Source organism: Corvus brachyrhynchos, unplaced genomic scaffold, assembly GCF_000691975.1.
Source record: "Corvus brachyrhynchos isolate BGI_N302 unplaced genomic scaffold, ASM69197v1 scaffold34, whole genome shotgun sequence".
Taxonomy (NCBI): domain Eukaryota; kingdom Metazoa; phylum Chordata; class Aves; order Passeriformes; family Corvidae; genus Corvus; species Corvus brachyrhynchos.
The window spans coordinates 3,929,299-3,947,550 of NW_008238126.1; positions in this window are offsets into that span (position 1 = coordinate 3,929,299).

The following is an 18,252-nucleotide window of genomic DNA, read 5'->3' on the forward strand; positions in this document are numbered from 1 at the left end:
GAGGATATGCAAAGATGTGCAGTTCACTCCAGCTTTGTCAGTTAATTATTCCAGGTTGGTTGCAGTGATCGTTTTTTATTAATATTATATATTGGACTGCAGAAGATGACAGTCTTCAGGCAGTTCCATTAGGGGTCTAAGTTAATTTTACTTCTGTAGGATGAAACGGTGATGCAAAATAAATGGCAGCAGTGATGCAGATACCAAAATGTCGGCTTTTTTTCTGAAAGTCATCATGGCAAAACTGAGAATTTTTATTATAGTATTTTAATATAATGGGAACGTCTGTCTCAACATCAGCGTGTCTGAAATACATGGCATTTTACTGCTTTTGTAGGAATGGTCAGAGGCAATAAATGGTTTTTAAATCAGAAAATGTTTACTAAGTAGGAGATTTAAATTTATATGATTTACAGAGGCATTGAAAGCCCATGGCATTTCCAGGTATTTCTGCATGTCCTTTGAATTCAGACTTGTGCTTTTCTGACAGATTATGCTGGATCATTTTAATACCTACCAGGTGTTTTCAATGAACATTTTTAAGTAAAAGCTGTATTTGTGGTAAACCTCCAGCAATATGTGAACTTTTCTTAATCAAATGGTAGGCAAAGGTAGCAGCAGGGAAAAAACATTGGAAAAGTAGTTCTGATGTGCTCTGATGAGGTTCTTGGTAGAGTTTTGATGATATCCATGTTTTCAAAGCTCTGTTAGAAAGGCTAGTGATCAGAACTGTCTGGAGTCAAGAAAAACTCCACATTTTCTCTAAAAATAATGTGAATATGTAAGTATTTTGAGTAAATGTACCAGATAAGCTACTGTTATTGGACATAGAAATCCTACTCTGTATGTAAGGCTTTGGGTCAGTTGTTTTTTATTTTTAACTTGAGTTTCTTTGGGCTTTTTTGATTCTACAGATCTAGAGTTGAGTGTTCATTTCAGGTGACCAGTAGCAAACACTTATGAACCACTTCAGAACTTGAAGACTTTATCTTCCTTATATCTGTGAAATAAATGACACCATGTACAACGTGATCACAGATCTTATAGAAGTAGATGACAGAACTTGAAGACTTTATCCTCCTCATATCTGTGAAATAAATGACATCATGTAGAACATGATCACAGATCTTATAGAAGTAGATGACAGGATGACAGTATGTTTCTCAGAGTTCAGATGGCTGCAACAGAGAATGTAATGAGCCATAATGGTATAATTTTTCATGTTAGAATTTTAATGTTGTGTTTTCTACAGCTCTTAATATATCATGCATTAAACATGTTTCAGGAACCACAATGAGTTATGTATTCATAGTGTCAATAAAGGAAAATAGTCTGACAACCACATGGAGTGATGAAAATCTGTCCTAAGGCCCCTCTCTATTCTTTTTCATTGAAGTTGTTGAAAGGAAAGATAACAACCTGGAAGAATCTCACATTTAAAAGGTGTTGTGGTCATAAGTCAAAGGTAATAGTGTGGTGTCTTGTGCTGCTGGCTTGGTTACAGACATAGCCCAGAGTGTCTGGACTTCATGCAAGAGAGATCACTGTACTCAACTACTGCCCCTGCCTAAAGGCGGAATGATAGTATGGAGATGCTCTTTTTGAGTGTGGCTTTGAGTACTTTGTCAGAGCCCAGGTAGAAAAGGGCAATTATGTTTGCCTTCTGGAGGAAGATTAAAAATAGGATTTTTGGAATCCTGGATCCAGTTTTTCTGGGGGTAGAGTATTTTTGAGCCAGTAATCCTCTTGACTGCATATCTTTATCACAGATACCTCAAAGCTGTCATGCCAGAGAGCAGAGTGAAAATAGTGTCAACAAAAAAATAAAATGAGAAATTACTCTTCCATCAACCCATTGCCTGAAGTCATAGATGGTGTTGATTGTGTCTTGTCCTAGCAGCATATACAAGGGAGGTAAATTGCAGTAACAATAGGAGACAGCATATCTGATTTGACTGAGAAACACAGTTACAAAAAATACCATATCACATTTATTTGGATTAAGTTTTTGAAAACTCTGAGCAACAAGGTGACCTTTTAGTTGATTAATCCCAAACTGGAGATTTTTTTTTTTTTTTGAAAGAAAAGCAGCAGACTCAGAAAAATGAAAAAAAATTGTCAGTCACTCAAAGGCAGTGATGTTTTCTAGGAACTAGTCTTACTGGCATGGGAAGGAGAAATAAAGAAATTACTGAGAGACCCCACTTTACAGCTTTTTGCAGAGCCAGCTGCACCCCTGATGGCAAGAGAAGATGGGTGGGCTGCATGGTGGGTTTTCACCCACTCTGGTACTTAGCAGAGTAAGGAAAAAGCTCCTGTTTCCCAGTTGCTGCACCTTGGCACTGCTTGTCCTTTGCTGTTTTGTTCTCATGAGACTCCACCTGGAGCCCTGTGTCCAGCTCTGGGGCCCCCAACATATGGACCTGTTGGAGTGAGTCCCGAGGAAGGTCATGAAGATGGTCAGAAGGCTGGAGCACCTCTGCTATAAGAGAGTTGGGGTTATTCAGCCTGGAGAAGAGAAGGCTCTGAGGAGATCTTAGAGCATATTCAGGTGCCTAAAGGGATCTACAAGAGAGTTGGAGAGGGACTTTTTACAAGAGCATGTAGTGATAGGACAAGAGGGAATGGTTTTAAATGGATAGAAGGTAGATATAGATTAGATATTAGGAAGACATTCTTTACTGAGTGTGGTGAGACACTGAACAGGTTGTCCAGAGGAGTTGGGGATGACCCATCCCTGGAAGTGTTCAATGCCAGGCTGGCTGGGTCCCTGACCACCTGATCTAGTGAGTGGGATTCCTGCCCGTGACAAGGGGTTTGGAAGTGGATGATCTTTCAGATCCCTTCCAGTACATCCCATTCTGTGATTCTGTGATCCCCCTTGGGGTCCCTCCTCCAGTGCTGAGGCCTGGAGCTGGGGCACTGCCTGCCCTGGGAGAGAATGGGAAGCCAGGTCTCATGAGGGCCCAACTTATCACCTTGCAACAACTTGACAGGGCTGCATCTGCTTATTAATATGTGTCACAGTGGAACAGATTGTTCCCTGTGTCTCTTAAGAGGATTTTCCTGTGTTACAGTGTCAAAATCCTGCATAATTTCTGCCTGATTTTCATGGAGACATAATCAGACTTTTTACTCGGCTCCATCCCTGAAGACAGTTCTCTGCTGCTCTTCTCCTAAAATAAACCAGTTCTTTAATGAAACCTCCTGTAATGAACTGCACTGTCACTGTAATTTTGTTTATGAAAAAATATGAAAGACATCAAGGGAACTACAGTATACATGTAATGTTATTATAAGAGTGCCTCCTGCCAATACTGGAAACCACAGTTCAGCTCTTTAAGAAGATGGAATATGTTCGTGTGCAATGGAATTACAGTTCAGTTTATGTTTCTTGGAAACTTAGTACTTACATTTATTTTACGATGTCTCAGATCTCCTCAAATGTTAATTGAAATAGATCTGCAAGGCTGAGATATTGGAAGATGCTTTCTCCAGAAAATGTTATTCTGAATTGGGTTTCTTTATTGTCTTTGGCTATTAGGATTGTATTAACCATTAGTACTGGAATTATTTTACAGACTGAGCATTAACTTGGTTCTAAATAAGAAAAATATTTAGATTAGAAGAATTATATTGCAATGTTACAAATTCATAAGAGCATTCTGGTGTATATCAATGATAATAAAGCTTACACTGAGATACAGTGGAACTAAGAATAAAGCAAAATGAAAAAAAAAATTAACAGTGGCTTGACTGAGGAAAAGCCATATATAGTTTATAGCCTCATTCTTTTGCCTTTTCTGGGGTAAAACTTGCATTTGATTTTTGTAGACTTCTTCCTGAGTCATGATTAAGGGATTAGGTTCCTATTTTAGTGGTTTCTCAAAAGTTTGGATGTGTCATAGGTGATGTCTTTTCATTATTTTAACCAAATTACTGGTATGAGGTCTATATAAATAATTTACTCAAAATTATATGCTAGCTGCATCATGCAAGTAAAAAAAAAAAGTGTAAAAAGGTAATTTTTTTCTCTTCCTGCGAAAATCAAGAATTGGCATCCTTTGAAAAGCTCCTTATGGAAAAGCTTTCCAGTGATATAATTCATTTAGCTTTGAAGTGTCATTTGGAAATTAAACATGAAGATGCTTTATTTAGAAAACATCAAAACAATCTTTCTCAGGGAAAAAAAAAACCCTCCTGTTTTTGGAGTCATGAATCACAAAATTCAATGAAGTCCATGCATACTGAAAAACTAGATTAGTATGTGGGGTTTTTGCTTTGTTTTCTGTCATGTCTTTGAAGCTGCCAGCATGTCCTGGGGTCCCTGGGTCTGAACAATTCCGATTCAGCTGACACCAACCCTATCTGAGCAGGAAGCAGGCAGCACTTCTGCCTGTCTATCTTTGTTCTCCAGGATGATGTGCTGGAGACAGCTCATGTCTGCTGAGAACTGTGATCTGAGTCTGTTAAAATCACTGGAAGATTTCCCATCGATTTCAGTGAGTTCAGTTAGTACATTAAGGAAGGATTAACAGCACTGCCTCTGCTCCTTCTCTCCTAGCCTTTGAGAATGGAGAGAAAAAGGTTTTGGGGAGGGGTGTGTCAAAAAGTTCTCTGTTTTTCTCAGTTGTTGGGAGGTTGTAGGAATAAGGTAGAAAGAAAAGAAATCAGTGAATTCTGCTGTTTTCTTCCATTGTTTCAGTTCTGTACACACGAGAGAACATCCCTGGACCTAGATGATAGCCCTAACTCTCCCTGCCACTACTGTGCAGTTGTGTGTAACCTGCCCCCAACCCAGAACAGGCTACTCTTCCCAGCATCAAGGTGCACCAGCCCTGAGAGTGAGGCAATAACATTGCAAAATGAAGATCAAAAGGATGCACACAGAATGGACAGAACTTCTTGCTATAAGCAGCACAGCCTGTGAGCAGCTGAAAGGAGGTTAGACAACAGAGCAGAGTTCCTCCCAGAAATGTCTGGAGAGAGGACAGCTGGGCCTGCTCTTGGGAAATGCTCTATAGGGGTCAAGGCCCTAATTTTACACAGGGTCAGAGATGGTGTAACTTCAACATAAAACTTGTGCTGGACCCTGTAAGTCTTGGCAGTCACCCCAGTCAGTTGGACAAAACCCTTCTACAGTGCATCTGTGCACAAGCAGTGGCTGAGGAGTCACTGAAACCACTCACTGGAGTACTGATTACTCACATGAATACAAGGTTACTGATTCAAGGCCATAATTGTCATGCAAATGGTTTACAATATGGACAATCCTGGTTTTGGATACAGAATTTTGTGTAGTTTTTGGCAGAAGCTTCAATTTAGGAGCCAACACTGGGGCTCTCTGAAGAGTAGGATAAGCATTGCCTGTTTATATTTGGAGGCACCTCTGCTCATTTCCTCCACATGAAATAATGCTTTGTGGTTTCCATATTCATCTAGTATTTGCATCAGTGGGTTTCTTTGTCAATTATTAACAGTTTTTGTAGAGGAAAGCAAAGAGAAATTTTTAAAGAACCAAAAAATGGGCCAAGTAGAAAAGGGAGCAGAAGATTGTATGTGATGCTTTGTTCTGGCTGATTAGTATTTAACAAGAAATGAATTTGTACAGTTAAATGAGATTCAGATAATTTTTTATTGTGCACATAATCTTATGTCAGACAAAATTTGTTAAATTTTCCACTGTTAAAGCCCTTAAAGTGTATGGAACTGCTAATGTTTTAGCATACAGACTCATCAAGGAGTACAAATGAAGTGGTATTTTGAAATGAGGTGTCAGAAATATATTTCTGTACATGTACTTACCTGATATGAGGCTAAAACAAACAAATCAAAATTGGAGCTACTGATATTAAGGCTAAAAATCCCCAAAGATGTCTTTTTAGTAATAAAAACACCAAGAAGAAAATTAAAATTAAATGCAAGCACAATAAACTGGCACATTGTACTGTTAGTTTATTAATTTTGATCTCTGTAGCATATGGTTGTTTCATGCAGCTAGGGGCTATGGCCACCTGTTAATACTCCAGGGTACCAAAGAAAAAAGGATTTGCTTGTTCAGTGATGAAAAACACAGTCACTTCCATATTCTGATTAAAGAGGGAGGTTGTTGGTTTTTTGGGGTTTTGGTTTGGTTTGGGTATTTTTAATACCGAGTGTGTATTTTTTCCTGTATAAGTAACTTTCTAGAATGAAAACAGTGAGTCAGATTTCATGGAGGCTTATTTAGATGAAATACGAGTTGTTTTTCCCAAAAGCCCAATCAAAGCTTTACAGAATTTACGTTGAAAAACTAGCTGGCAGCAACACTTCCCTGTTGAAGGAATCTGCACCTTGCTGCGTTTTAAAAACCAGTAATTTAATACAAAAATATTGTTTGCAGTAGATCCCTTAACATAAAATACCAAGGCAGTTATGTGGATAACGGTACTGTTACTTTATGAGGAATGTTTGGGAGGCTCCAGGAGCAGGGCTGGTGCTTGTCCAGGGACAGGCCTGAGCCATCTCTCCCAGCTGGCCCGTGGGTGGCTGGCGCGGAGGCAGCGCCTGGCCCGCAGCAGCCAGGGCCCTGCCAGTGGCACGAGCTGCTGGCACCGCTCTCAGTGGGAATGAGGGACTGTTCTGCTGTGACTGGGATCAAAGTGCCTCCTTGCAGCAGCAGCTGCACTCCCCCACATGCCCCCTTGGCTCCCCCAGAAGAGGTGGAGCCGGTGTTAGATCAGGTGGGGTACGTAAGGTGTGATGGTATAGTAAAGGTGTGGCTGTCACATATCATTCACACAGCAGGAAGGAATTGTCTGCTTGCTGAGCTTTCTCTCTCGTTGCATGTTGGTGAAAATTTGAAAGACATATGGACCTGCTGGAACAATTTGGTGCTTATCTGCTGGTCTATCTCCACTTGGAAAAGAAGCATTTGCTGGAAGATCAGTGCATTTGGAACCAGTTGTAGTCTCGGTGCGTTGTTGAAACTTCAGACATAGAAAGTCAAGGAGTCTGGAAGGGTTGCTTTTTAGACTGGCACCGCAAACTCAGGTGCAAAAAGAGGCTTGGCAGGGCTCTAGGATGGGGTGTGGAGAGGGTGTGTGAGAGTGGGGCTGTTTCACTGCAGCCAGAAAGACAAATGCAGTGGTCATTTTTGGGCATCTCACTTGGTGGATGGAGGTGTCCCAAGGGTGCAGGTTCTTGGCTGACTGCTCAGCACCACTGGGGTTTACTGGTAACAGGCTTCCCTTTAAAACTTTGCTGCCTGTTTCTAGTCAATTAAAACTTTGCACCTGGAGCTCTTTCAGTCCAGAGCTTTGAGATGTTCTTTTGTGCGGACCACAGGGTTGGCACTCAAACTAGACCTGAGCATGAATCAGAAGTGTTCCCTTGTAATCATTATACTTTTAAAACAGACTAGATAGCTTTATCTTTTATGGTGGCAGATGTGAAACATGCTTTAATTTTGTGTGCTGAATTATTCAGATCACCGTGGACATGTCTGTGTATTATTCATCTATAGTTGACACCCTCCTTTCTCTTTTCCTTTTTGATTTTTTTTTTTAAAGTAGACTTTCTTGTGGACTGTTTCATGAACAACAGAAGTGTAGGGCACATTACTTCTAATTTCTTTTCAGCTTCCACCAGTAAAAAGAAACATTTAGAATTCCTTACAATACTGTCTCTTGTCCACTGTAAATTAAATCACAACTATCAGCTTATTTGAACAGCCATCTTGCATTGTTATATTAACAGAAACAGTATTTTCATGATGCATTTGGCCATAAATAGTTATATATTGCTCAATATGTGCAGTTGGTTGATTAGAAAAGAGTTTGACTTGAGCATACAGAAGTCTGAACTTTGGCAAGTGCTAACTGTGCTAACTGAAATTTTACTCAAATTATGGGGAATTTTCATAGTGCTGGTGTAAGGCTTCAGCTAGATGTTGAATTTTGGGGAGCACTGATCATAATAGATTAATAAAGTGATGGAACACAATGGTGTCAAGAGTTGTTGCAAAGGTTTTAGAGGCAGACACTCTCAGGACCACAGAGCAGAGTAAGGATGGGCTGTGTACCTGTCCCTTCAAACAAAAGTGCCTGTTCCCTGGATGAGTCCATCACAACAGAAGCACCTTTTCTTTCCTCTGATCTGTTTTTTTTACTTGCAGGGGGACAGAGGGATGGCAGGGGGAAGGGGAGAAGGTATGGTTTGCACTTATAAACAAGAAGGCATTTATGCATCTCACTTCTCGTTATGTAATCTCATGCGTGCTCTGCCTACAGTCTGGATTTTTAAGAGAGAATGTGCCCAAGTGTGTTCATGCTTTTGTAAAAAATGTTTCAATTTCCAGCTAGGGGAAATCTCTTTTAAGACATCTTCTGGTGCTTCCATTAGTTAGTTCTGAGCTAGAAAAATACTGCAAAATGGTATCTACAACACATAAATATATAGCATAAAAATTGTTAAGAATTACCAAAGACTACAGACACTGCTTACTGAGTCAGACCAGAAGGGTTTTTTGTCATACTGTGCTGTCTGTTTGACAATTATCAGTGGAAAATCTTTCATTTGAAAGCAATCTCAGTGGGCAGGAGGCACCATCATGACATGAGGATGTCCCCAATGTGTGCCCTACCTGTGCTCAAAGAGGGGTGTCCTGGAGTGGGTTGGGCTGGGAGTTGCACTGGGGCTGGGCTGGAGCACTCTCTACCCTCCTGGTTATCAAGGACTCACCTAGAGGTACTCTTTTGTGCCTTAAATGACATCTCTGCTTTGCTTTCTCAGGTAAAAGATCACGAAGAAAACAAGCCCCACATTCCTCTTGTTATAGATCTGCTGGTCAATAGTTCCCCATTTCCACTGTTCAAGCTCATAAACCCTGTTCACTACTCTGTGTTCTTCATTGATTTTTCTCAACATCTGTGGCTGAGCTTGAAGCACTCTTGCTGTGAGTGGGCATTTGCCAGGTCCCATAGCGTGGGTGGCCAAGGGCTGGCTGTGTGAGTGCCCCGTGCGTGAAGCTGGTGCAGGCCACTGGATTCCCCAGGGGCCTGGGGACCAGGGCTTAGGTGTGGTGGACAGGGCATTTCTCCCTTCCCTCTGCCCCAAGATTCCTGCTTGCTTGCTTGCAAACAACTTTTCTTTTTTTTTTTTTTTTCCTTCAGCATAAATACTCCCAATCTATTTTTTTTTCCCTTTGGTATGCAAATTGTTTCATACCTCTACTCATCCTTCCCTTTCATCTCTGTGCTTTTTTTCACAGACTCACAGAATGGTTTGGGTTGGAAAAAAATTAAAAAATTTAAAAATCATCTGGTCCCTGGGCAGGGACATCTTGCTCAGAGCTCCATCCAACCTGGCCTTGAACACTTCCACAGATAGAGCATCCACAACTTCTCCACTGTTCCAGTAACCACCACTCCACTCACCAGTTTCACTGTGAAAAATTTCTTTCTCTTGTCCAATCTAAACCTACTTACCCTCTTTCATTTTAAATGCATTGCCCCTTGTCACTACAGACTGTGGTAAAAAGGCTCTATCTTTGAATGAAGGATTTATTCCATAATCCAAAATGTCCTTTTCTTTTGCACTCAGATGTCTTCCCTCATCCACTGCAACAGGCACAGGGGGAAGACCACAACTGCAGTCAATCTTCTGAAATAAATGCTTTAGAGAAAAGAAGAAAAAATTTTAAGAACAGAGGGAGTTCAGGGCAGCACAAGAAACAAGGCAGAAAACTCTTGTTTTAGGTACTTTAGGTACTGTCAATTTATTTGTCCTGGAGTTGCACCAGGTGGGCCAGGTTATTAAATGCTGACTTCAATTTATCAGCATTCTTACAAGTACAGTCTTGAGTGAAGCATGCTCTCGTGAGTTGTCTTCCTATCGATGGGAATGTTATTAACTGGGAGCTTGCTAACAGCTTCAGTCCAAGAGCTATGGTGTTTGAATTTGTGAAAAATCCTAGTGAAGAGCTTTCCACTTGTAACTTTTTGCCTGCACTTCCCTTCCCCTTACAAACCCTTGCATGCACTACTTTTGCCTCAGTTACATTCCTCTTCCAAAAGTGCTTAGTGAATAAGTGGACCAATGACAATTTATCCAACATTTATTCAGTGTTCAGGGTATAAAGCAGGGCAGTTAATGTAAAACTCAGTGCTGTAGGTAATTGCCTGGACACTCTGACTCTCAGCTTTACACCTTGAACCATGTGATCTACTCAGATATTCAGAATTAATAAACTCATTTATAACATTCATGCTCCTGGTGAATGAGCTGTAGACTAAATATTATTTTAATAATATGGTGAATTAAATTTGAATAATTATAAGAATAATTTGTGCTAATCATAGAATGTTCATGAATAGAAAGAAGCAAAGTTGACAATTTATTCACTGCAAGTTAGTTGCCTTGCTCTACTGCTAATTAAGTTCAAGGCTTTGAATAAATAGTGCTAAGTTGCTTCATTACATAGCCAAGTGCAGCTCTGATCTGACAGGGATGCCTGAGCCACAGCACGTGACAGAGGTTCATCATCTGACAGTGCAAGCTCCAGTGTGCTTCGTCCTCTCTGAATAAACCTCTGCCTGAGTACTGTAATGCACAGCAGGTACTTCATAAAAAATGCAAATAACTTTCCAGTTACCTGCTTGGAAGAAGAGGGAGGAGATTTACAATGCATGGCTCTTGGGGGTTTGGGAAAAATAAAATCTTACTTTTATTTCCCAGTTTGCATTTGGTTAGATAATAGAAATTAGTCCTGCGATTTTTTTTTCCATAATTCAGAGGAATCATGGGAACATTATTTTTTCTGAGGGTCTTATTTTTTCTTTTGCTGTTGCTTTGTATTGGCTTGCTTTTCTTTTAAGGATGATCTTGCATATTCTCAACCAGAATTTACTGGTTTAAGTTTCCGGGTGTCTGGCAAGCCTCTCCCATTCACTGGCGGGGAGCCCATTAGTTATTAATGCCATATCATCTTTCCCTCCAGTGAAATCCCTTTTCCCTGCTGTAGTGGTTTGGTCTGTTCTAGACACTAAGGAACTCACCGGTTTTTTGTGGCTCTGGTCCTGTCAACATTCTTCCTGATAACGTAGATTTCTTTGCACAATGTCATAAGTGTGCTTAGACACAGAAAATTCAAGTTCCCTTTTATACAAGGAGCCAATTCAATATTTGTGACAAAATATTGCCTCAAATCAGGCTGACTCTTGAGCCTAGAATTCTTTTTTTTTTTTTTTTATGATGCATTATTCTTAAATGATCTTGTTTCTAGTTTACCTCTAGAACTTCTGACTATTTTGGTCTGTCAGAAGACCATTACAGCTTTTTTGCACCCAAGTTGCAGATTCCTCACCAGTTTGATACACTCAAAATGTTTCTGTGGTTGGAAGGAGCAGAGCTGCTGACCAAACCTGCCAGTAGGTTTTCTTAATCTAATTAAAATTTTGTCAGTCTGATAAAAGAATCCCAGGAACAGTACTATGGATATTTTATGGTCATATATGCAGTTGTTAAGTACACACCCACTTCCTGATAGGCATCCTTTTATCTGATATTAGCTCACTGCTCTGTTACCCCCCTGCATTTCAAGGTGAAAGGTTTCAGCCTGGAGAGGATGAATTCAGGGAGGCATTGCACTCTTCTCTCTCCCTTCCCAAATCATTTGCTGCAAGGAGAGTGATATTGCAGTGTAGTGGTTTGGTCCAAAATACTCATTATTGTTTACCTTCTCTGAGATAAGAATTAGGAGAAATGCAAAGCAGGCACCAAACTTGAAAGAATATAAAGAAGTTTATTAACAGACCTAAAAGAGGAAAAAAAAAAAAAAATCATACCACACCTTCAGAACTCTTCTCCACCCCATGCCTTTCTCCCTTGTCCCACTGACAATGTAAAAAGACAACCCTTAAGATGTTCAGTCTGTTTACCACTTCCATAATAACCTTGTTCAGTCCATTTAGGAAGAGGAGTCTCTCTGCCTGCGTGTGAGTCCTTTCCCCCGACTTGCAGCTTTTCCCGCAACTGCTTTCGAGGGTCCACTCTTGAAATTACTGGGGTACAATTTTAAGGTTGAGCCATTCAGAAACAAAGGTTCTCTTCACCCATCTCTGGGAGCATTTAATCTCTAAGAACAGAGGCCCTTCTCCTTCCCTGGGAGCAAAGGGTCTTCCTCATCTTCATTGTTAGGACTATCTCTGGGAGCATCTCTAGGGACTGAGGTTTTCTTCTTTCCCATTTGGAGCAAAAGTCCTCATCGCTTCCATCTCTCCCTGTCCAAACTTCTCATGAAATTACAGCTGCGTCAGCATCTGCCTATCTCAGCGCAGGTGCTTTTGCTCATGAGTTGAATACTCCACCCCCCATGGCTTCATGGAATTACAACAGGATACTCTGATATATCACAGCTTCACAACAGAATTTCAGCTTTAAGCATCTCCTCTTTCTCCTCCCTCAGGTTTTCATCTCTTCACAGCACTAAAAGGGTTAATCTCACCTAGGCCTTGCAGCTGGAATGTTGCTTATCATTGTTGGTCACCTGACCTCTGCTGGACAGTGGTACAGCTTCAGCTGAAATCTTGGCCTTGGCCACAGTGGAGGGGGGGGGAGCTGAGCCTCTCCCGCTGCCCACAGCCCTGCTGGGGGCGGCGGGGTCCATGGGTGGAACAGGGCCCATCAGCTCCAGGATGGCCGTGGCCCGGCACGGCCTGGCCCGAGCAGGGCCTGGGCCAGGCCCGCTGGCCCCCACACGGGCCCCGCAGCCACCTGTCCCAACGCCGGAAATGAGAGAGGGCTCCGCCTCAGAGTTTCTATTCTTAAGTGTGCATCACAGAGGTGGTCACAACTTTAAGTGGCTTAAAGAATTGTCCATATTCAAACTGGCCAGCTGATAGGTTCTGTCAGGTCACAGAGGAAGCTGTAAGCACCCCTTTGCAAGAGCATCACTTCTGGGACTTAGCTTGCTAACCCATGACATGCTGTTAATGGTTTCTTCCTCCTTGCTCCAGGATGGGGCTCATGGGGTCACTCTGGCATGTGTGCTGCCACGCTCTGCACCTTATTCTCTAATCCTGTGTCACACAAGAATTTGCTCTAAGTGGTGTGGATTTATAAATATGCTGTCTGGTGGCTCATAATTACCCTTCAAACTGCTTTTGCCCAAGCTACACGAGTCTGATGAGAAGGGCTGCTGCTCCTGAGGGGTTTACAGTCCAGGGACTATGGGGATCACCCTGCACCCAGGCTCTTGTGCCAAAAATGGTTCATTTTACACATGGTAACACCTTGGTTTTACAGGAGTTTACAAGAGGCTGGGGCCCCAGAGGAATGTTCCTCCTAAGATCCAGCCCCCAACACCCACCATGCAGCATTTATTCCCCATTCTGCCTTCACAAAGTCTCTGAAGTCTTCCAGGAGTCAATTACAAAGAGACAGTGGTAGGAGAGTGAGCCAGGATGTGGAAGGAGGCTGGTGGGCAGCTGGGCATGCACACCTCCACCTCCGCTGCAGTCAGTCCCTGCATGATTAAATTGCCCCCATCTAAGGAGAGTGTTTCTGACGGCATAGCTGAGTGTGGAATCTCTTATCATTATTCTCTAAATCCCTGAGCATAGTTTTTAATATTTTTGGTTTTCTCTGTTGTCTTTTTACATGCTTTTTAAAGTTCCATTAATAATGACTCTCTAGGGTCTCTCTGTATATTTTAAAACTGGTATTCCAGTCTATGTGTCTGTGTACAAGCATGCAGGTATGCACGGGGGTGGGGAGGGGAGGGGTCCCCCTTTTTTCAGTACCTCCACATCCTATCAAAGAAACATATGTAATTTTTGGGGTTTTTTTCCTCTCTGGAGCCTGGAGGAATTTTAAAACTCTCAGTTAATAGAAGAAAACCTTCTTGAATGAAAGCATCCTTTGTTAAAAATTACTCCAAAAATAAGGTTTTTTGGAGTTCTGGAATCTCATGTCCTGTTTGTCTCAAGGATGCATCTCTTTCATCGAAGTTCTTAAACTGCATTTGAATGAACTGACTGCTATTTGTACATAAGAGGATGTATTTTTGGCAATGCTTTACTTTTTGAGGGAAGTATTTTTAAAAGATGTCTTTAAGACACTGAAGGCTTACAGCTGTTTTCTAAGAATTTTCCTATGAAAAGAAATTGTTGGGATAGGCTTTTTGCAGAATGGATCGAGCAGGCAAAACCAAGCTTCATGCATCACAACCTCAGTGTCTCTTGAACTTGAAACTTAGGATTATTTTTTATGGAGTCTATAAATCTTTACCTTACGATGGTAGGCTATTTATTTTTAAATAGTGGAGGTGAGGCTGAAAGAAAACACAGTTTAAGGGTATGGAAAGATAATCTATAAGGGCATATCTATAAGTGGAAAAAGGTACATGAAAAACACCAGTGTGATTTCCACAGTGAGAAAATAGCTTAACCCTCATCTGAGCCCCAGAAGCACCCCTGTGCAACATCAATTTCTGAGTTAAGGCAGAAGAGCTTCCTCACACAAGGTGGTGCACATGAGGAGTTGTTCTGCAGTAATTGCTGAGCAGTAAATTCAAATGCAGCCTCACTTTGCACAAATTCCCTCATGTAGGCAACCACCCAGATAACTGGAAGGGAACATGGGATTCACTTGAAAGATAAGCACACCACTGTTGATGCAGACTGCCCTGAGAATATTCTAATGATATCTGTGCAGATGAAAACAGCATTGAAGGGATTTAATTTTGAGATTGCTGCTGGCAAGAACTTAACAGAAGAGCATACATTGCGATTAATATCTTTCAAGCAACTGTGTGTGTTTATAACATATCCTGTCATCAAATCATGGGAGTAATGTGGTAGTAATGCCCCGGAGGAGCCCATCAGTGAAATTTCAGAACTATATTGAGCTCTGAGGCTATTAAGTTTAGAAATGATGTAGGGGACAGATGAAGTATTCTCAGAGTAATGCCATCACGCCTTCTCAGTGTTTTCTTCTGTAGCAAGAGATTACCTATTGTGCAATAATTGATAAAGCTGATTAGGTTGAGACATATTTCCTGAATAAGGATTAGACACAGACAATTCAAAGAGTGATCGATGAGGAGTTCCCCTAGAAATGAAATTAAGAGCTGTCACCAGAAGGAGCAGATACAGCGGCTCATGACTCGCATTACCCATTGCCAAATTGTGGCTGGGCTGATGGCTGTGCATTAAGAAGCTCTGCACTGGTTCATGCAGTTTGTCAACCAGGAAGGAGACGTGCTTGCCCCTTAGTGGAATAAGCCCTGGAATACTCTTGTGTATTGTGGCTACATGGAAGACTTCAGTGGTCTTAAGCTTTCCCTTATTTCTAGAAACGTTTAAATTAAGGTGCCTAGAAGCCCATTCTAGCACTAGGTATAGCAATTATCCTATTTCTGTCAAACTCCATATTGCAATGAATCCTGGAAATTTACCCTTTCCTCCCACTCTCCCTGTCCATATATCTCCTCTAAAATAATCCTACAGCTGTGTATGTTTTCTTGTATGTATATATTTGTCTTTGGGTATATGTATATACATGCCCAAATGTATTTATCATTTTTTCTGTTCAATGTGAATTTTTTAATCTCTAGGGATGGTTATTTTCAATGTGTAGTAAATTCCTTCTGCTTTCTCACATTTTAATGAAGCTCTTGAGAGAAGGGAATGACACAGAAGCTTAAATAAAGTAGATTTTTTTATTATTTCAGTACCTCTGGTGATGGTATTGGAAACGAATTAACCTCTTATTCACCCATGCCATGAATTAAATTTCACAGGGATGTATATGTATGTGATGCATATTTTGGGGCTGCAGACAACTCCAGTTCTCTGTATGTCTGCAGGTGGGAAGAAGGGCGAAGAAATTAAAATGTAACATTAATAAACAAGATCTTTTTATATAATGACTATATAATTAGTAAATGTTTCTGAAGTAATATCAGTGAAAACAACCAACACAGCTTGGGAATTGGAAAGGCTGTTTTCCTCTTCTAAACCTTCTTTAGAGAATTCTAAATTCTAAATTCATTCTAAATGAATTCTCTAAAGTAAAGAACAGATTTTTGATTCCTTGCAAGATTTTGGAAATGATAAATTAAGAATTCCTCTTATTCACGTCCCTACTGTTAGTATCTATCTTTTCTCCTGAATGTAAAAGTATGAACCCAATGTTTAAAACCTTTTTCAGTTTTGTCAGCACTGCATGGGAGTGATGACTATGTAGTTATGCTTTACAGAACTGGATCTTTGTGTTTCATGTAAAGCTGTGGAAAATGTACACTGGTTTTGTACCAGATTTTTTTTAAAGACAGTTATCTTTTCTTGTTCATGCTGGGATCAATGATTGTCACTTATTAATACATCCAGTTGCTTAACTTGAAACAAGAAAATGTCTTAGAACAGGAAAAAAATCCAGAAAGTAAAAACCCCACAGAAGCCTTCTATTGATAGTTATAAAAATGACATACTGTTTTCCCTCTCACAACTGAAATGAAATGCTGCCTCCACACTGAGACTTTGAATGCTGATCTTCGGCTGTGAGCATTTTCCCAGCTAAATTATAAACCCTTGAAAGCAGGATATATGGCATAAAGGTGGAAAGCTCTTTAATATTTCGTCATGCAAACACTGCTGTACTAAAACACGCAGCACTATTAAATTCAGAGGTGGTTGTAACTACAAAAGATGAGAATAATACCAGTGATTTAACCTGTGTTGCACTGTTCCCATCAAAGCTTACCAGCACCATTTTTCCTGAGAGGCACTGGGACAGAGGAAATAAAGAAATTACTGCATTGTGGGGGTGAAAAGAGCTGCTGTAATGCTGTCTGCAAAATGTTGCTTGGTGCTTGAAGTGGGGTACAGGTAGGTGATGTGTCCAGTTCCTTTTTGCTTTAAGAAATGACAGTGTGCCTGAGGGGACTGTCTGAGGACACCTGACATCCATACCATTTCTGCTGGTACCTAGCTCCCAGGGTAGCCAAGTGACATGAACCGTTGGCAACCACAGCACCCAGTAGCAGAGTCCCATCACTTAGCTACACACAGTGTGAAGAGGTATTTCTTGTTGCTTGTTTTGAACCAGCCACTTGCTGATTTTCTTTCTTTTTTTTCTCTCTTGTATCCAGCTCTTGTGCTAAGAGAGACAGTGAAAAATTGTTCTCTGTTCATCTTCTCTAAAGACTCATGATTTAGTACACCTCAGCTGTGTTCAGCTGTAGTCTACTTTTCCCTGTAACTTAAGTTCATACAAAATGTCCTGCTGGGTTGGAACAATGGTGCATCAAGCCAAGGATTATTTCTCCTGAAAATGGAAACAGGAGATGATAGTCAGGGAGAGCACATGAACCTGGACACTTTCTGAGATCCATTTTCTCATCTTACCCCAGCATCTGCAATCACTGTATTAAAAATGCTAGAGGTTACGTTCTGGCCCTGTTCCTTTTTAGCATCTGTTTACAGACTTGTTTTCCATCAATTCCTCTAACTCTGTTCTAAACCAGCTGATAGACACTGCCTCCATAAACTCCTTATGCAGGAAAATCCAGAAGCAGGTAGCCCACTGGCTGAAGAAATACTTTCTTTTTGTCTCTTAAACCAATTTTGCATCCTGTACCAAGTTCTTGTATTACAAGATTTGGTAAATAATTTCCTTATGGAGTTAGTTCACTCCTTCAGGCTTTTCAAGGTTCAATCCTATCTCCCCTGAGCCTTCTCCTCTAGGAACTGAAGCATCCCAACTCTCTGAGTGTGCTCCAGACCTTTGATTGTTTCCAGTTGCTCTTCTGTAACTCCACAGCATCCTCCTGGAGGCCAGCACTGCACACAGCCCTTCAAGCATGGACACACCACAGGCTTCTGTAGCAGCAGAGCCAACCCCTCTGACTTGCTCCCAGCACACTTGGGGAAGCCCAGTATTGGGTCAGCTCTTTTTGTCCACTGTACTTTGAGAGGATGATTTTGGAAAACTCTCCAGGATGGTGCCAGGACCCTCCTCCTGGACTCGTACCTGCTTATTTGGGTGTGAGTTCCTCTCTAGCATGGTTTAATGATTAGTCCTCAGTCTGTAATGCTGTGCTCCTTTGGTTGGTGTTCTCTGGGCAATCTCTTCCTCCTTCTCAGGTTCAGAGGACTTGCATGCTCATTCACCCTCTCCTCACCTTACCTTGAAGACTCTCCTGTAGTCATTCTTTACATGGAAGCCATTTCTACTTAGCTTTCAATCATTTCTGTTGGCTTTACTATTCCT